Source organism: Otolemur garnettii, unplaced genomic scaffold (assembly GCF_000181295.1).
Source record: "Otolemur garnettii isolate 467f Iridium unplaced genomic scaffold, OtoGar3 scaffold00046, whole genome shotgun sequence".
NCBI classification, from domain to species: Eukaryota; Metazoa; Chordata; class Mammalia; order Primates; family Galagidae; genus Otolemur; species Otolemur garnettii.
In genome coordinates, this window is record NW_003852441.1 from 11,136,699 (window position 1) to 11,141,058 (window position 4,360).

Below are 4,360 nucleotides of genomic sequence, written 5' to 3' on the forward strand. Positions count from 1 at the left end.
AATGGATGCTAAATTAGTGGGCAAACTTGTGATGAGGAATAACTGGCAAAGAATCTTAAAATATCTTCCTACAAGTTGCATTTTAATTACTATATGAAAATAATAGTTTTACAGTGGAGAAACCTGGTGAAGATCATTTTAACCATGTGATTGAGGTCAATATCTGAGTATTGGGATAAACTGACATATGTCTTTGATGTGACACAATGAGAACATGGTATCACCCCTGTGCTACTACTGTTCCTGGCAAAAACTGTATGACCCAAATAGCTTAGATCTAACTATGAATAAACATCAGACAAATCAAACTGAAGGACAGTCCATAGAATAATGCTCCTGAATTCTCCAAAACTGTCAAGGTCTAAAACAACAAAGAAAGATTCTTCCGGATTAAATCAGTCTGAGGGCTGAGCAAAGTGCCTGTGATCCCAGCACTTTGGGAGGCCAAAGCAGGAGGATCACTTGAGCCCAGGAGTTGGAGATCAGCTTGGGCAACATAAAGAATAAAAAATAAAAATATTATCTGGGGCAGCTCCTGTAGGGCACTGGCCACATACACTGAGGCTGGTGGGTTTGAACCTGGCCTGCGCCAGCAAAAACAACAATGACAAGTGCAACGTCATCAACAACAACAACAAAAATAGCCAGGTGTTGTGGAGGGCGCCTGTAGTCCCAGCTACTTGGGAGGCTGAGGCAAGAGAATCACTTGAGCCCAAGAGTTTGGGGTTGCTGTGAGCTATGACCCATGGCACTCTACCTGGGGTGACAGCTTGAGATTCTGTCTCAAAAAAAAAAAAAAATTAGCTGGGTGTGACAGTGTGAACCTGTAGTCCTGGTTACTAGAATGCTGAGGCAGGAAGATCACTTGAGCCCAGAAATTACGGGTCGCAGTGAACTATGATTGGGCTACTGTCCTCCAGCCTAGGCAACAAACTGAGATCCTGCCTTGACAATAAGTAGATAGCTGCAGTGTGTGGTGGTGGCTCACGCCTGTAATCCTCGCACTCTGGGAGGCTGAGACTGGCGAATTGCCTGAGCTCAGGAGTTTGAGACCATAGCTAAGTGTTGTGGCAGGTGCCTGCAGTCCCAGCTACTAGGGAGGCTGAGGCAAAAGAATCACTTGAGCCCAAGAATTTGAAGTTACTGTGAGCTATGATGCCATGCACTCTACCCAGGGCAACAAAGTGAAACTGTCTCAAAAGAAATAAATAAAAAAGAAAGAAAGAAGATAAATAGATAAATAAGACTGAAGAGACATAACAATTAAATGCAGCATGTGATGGACTGTGTGGACTATTTCTTAAGTAGTCTGACTGTATTAATTTAAATAGTCTGATTTTGATAATAGTACCATTATGTATACCATTATGCTACAAATATCCTTATTCTCAGGAAACACATACTGAGTAGCTAGGGGCTAAAAGAGCCCAATATTTCCATTTCAGCCCTAGATAGTTCAGAAAACACATATTTATAACACATTTACAACTATATAATATTTGAAGAGAAATCGTAAAGCAATTAGGACAAATGTAACAATTAATAGACCTGAGAAGAGTTTACAGGAAATCTTTGCAACTTTGTGGAAAGTTTGAAATTATATAAAAATTAAAAGTCCCCAAACAGGTTGGCTCCTTCACTGCCAGTTGTTGGCGTTCGGGTTTCCGGGTTTGTTCTTGGCTGCGGAGGCTTCCTCGCCCTTCTGCAGGGACTCACAGGTCCCAGAAGAGCTAACAGGTCAGCGTGGGCTGCAATGGATCCATCACAAACGTTTGACCCAACCTTGATCCCAAAGTCTTCAGAAATACTCACTGAAGAAGATTCATCTTGTGAGTCTTCACACAACTTCTCAGAAACGTTAATAAAGAACCTTAGTAAACTGTCCCTCAACCCGGGCACCGACTTCCCTTCCTCTCTACCAGAAGGTTTTACCCAGCAACAGGATAGAGAAAGCATCTTCCAGGATGTTGGAGTTGGCTGGCCTCTTGTAAGGAGAAGGAATACGGACGCTGTTATCTGTGCAGAGAGAAAGGCTGGCAAGACTGAGATATATTTTAATCAGCAAGTTTTCTCTGATTGGAAGACGATTGAAGGACACTGGACTCTAAGGAGTTCAGAATGACTACAGTAAACCATTCCAATGTCGCTGCAGTCACGGCATGTCTACCAATTGGGATCCTTCTGAAAATGCTAGAATAGGGAATGATGACACTGAGTCATTTTCACCAAAAACATTCTTGTAGTTTTGGTTTTTGCTGGTACTTTTATGCCGCAAGTTGAGAAAGCTTGCTAAATAAGGACATAGATGTATACCAATAATTCTGATAATCTACAATGAGTTCTGTAAGGTTTTTTCTTGTACCTTTTCCTTATTCCTTCAATGCCAGTAACTGATGAAGGGATCAGTGTAGTTTGCATGTATTTGAATAACCAGTGTACTTTAGCTCTCCTTTTTGATTTGACCTGAAGAATCACCAATAGGTCTCAAGTATTCCCATGAGTTTTAGAAGCCTGAAGTCTGCAGGATAAAGAATTTGCAGCAAAGTAACCTGTGGGAAAAGAGTGTGAAGGAAACATTTGGCAGTTTGGCTAGAGCTTAATAATTGATTAGAGTTTCTGGTTTTCACAAATTGCAATGAAAGGAAGTTTTGATGTGTTGTATCTTTTTTGTAGCAAATAAGTGTGTGTATAGAGAAACAATAAAATTGACATTTGAGTGCCTTTAAAAAAAAGTCCCTCAATCAAAATGAAATTAAAAAAATCTATATATATGTGTGTGTGTGTGTGTGTGTATACACATATATATACACAGACAAATACAGGGTGGCCATAAAGCTCATGTGCAATTTAAAATAATGTGCAATTTTAAATTGCACACGAAGTTTATGGCCACACTGTATAGAAGAAAAGCTCTCCTCTCCTTTCACTTGGGGATGATTAGTAGGTCCTCACACAGACCATATAATAACCTAGAAGGTTCTACTGGGGTGCTTCCCCCAGAGCCCCCAAACTGGCTACCTTCTACCCAGCCTTGCCAGCCCACTTGCTGCTCTCTGTTTCTTTGACAATCTGGGCATACTGCCACCTCAGGGCCTTCATGCTAGCAGTTCTCTCTGCCTAGAATGTTCTTCCCCAGGTATCCTGTAATCTGCCCCATTCACTATTTAAATTTCACATTCTCAATGATTCCTCCTGTGATGGCAACATCTAAAATTACAATTTTGGAGGCCAAGATGGGATTGCCTGAGCTCAGGAGTTCCAGACCAGCCTCAGCAAGAGTGAGACCTTGTCTCTAAAAATAGATGGTCATTGTGGGTGCCTGTAGTTCCAGCTACTTGGGAGGCTGAGGTAAGAGGACTCCTTGAGCCCAAGAGTTTGAGGTTGCTGTGAGCTATGACACAGCACTCTACCAAGGGCTACAAAGTGCGACTCTGTCTCAAAAATAAAATAAAATTAATTACAGTTTCACTTTCTTCTGCTTTATTTTTCTTTATTGTATCATCCATCAAATGTTATGTTTGGATAAAATGCATTCACTGTTTCTGCCACAAGAACATATAACCCATAGGGCAGAGACCATTGTCTATTTTGTTTGGTGCTATATCCCCAAGGCCTAGAAAAGTAGAAGAGAGTTGGGCCCACAGTATGTCCCACATAGCCTTGCTCTGTAGCCTACGTTGGTGGGCTGATAGCTGCCCCCAGTCTCAAACTTCTGGCGTCAAGATATTCTTTCTCCCCCTCCCCCACCGCCATCCTGCCTCCACTTTCCAAAGTGCTGGGATTATAGGCCTGAGCCACAGTGCCCAGACTCAATGTTCCTTCTCCTTTTTTCTTGCCAGGGTCCCTTTCTTTTCTTTAGTTTTGCTTCCCAAGGCAAACTGAGGAAGGCAGGACTTGGATCTTCTATCCTGGTTCTTCCTTGGCTCCCAGGCCTGGTACTTCTGCTTCTCAACCCCCATCTCTCACCCTCCCCACTGGAACCCAGGGGATCACAGGAAGCTAGCTTCCCTTTGAAGAGGGAGGAGCTGAGCCTGGGAACCCAGGCCTGCAGAGATGTCACAGCAGGGGTAAGGGAAGCTGAGACACTCTTCCAGCTGTGTTGTCTCCTTCCTTCCGCAGTCTACCTCCCTAAGTCCTAGCACGTGTGGGACACAAGCTTCCTTCCCCTAGGCCCAATGTGTCCCACTGCTTGAGAGAACAGTTAGGAAAAAGACATTTGCCATACACACACCATTAGGCTGTGATAGACATGGACACAGTCACAATGCACACAGACACAGCTCATGCTTACACAGAGGCTAGCAAAACATATAGAGACAAAAAACTAACAAAAAAAAAAACAACAAAAAAACATATAGAG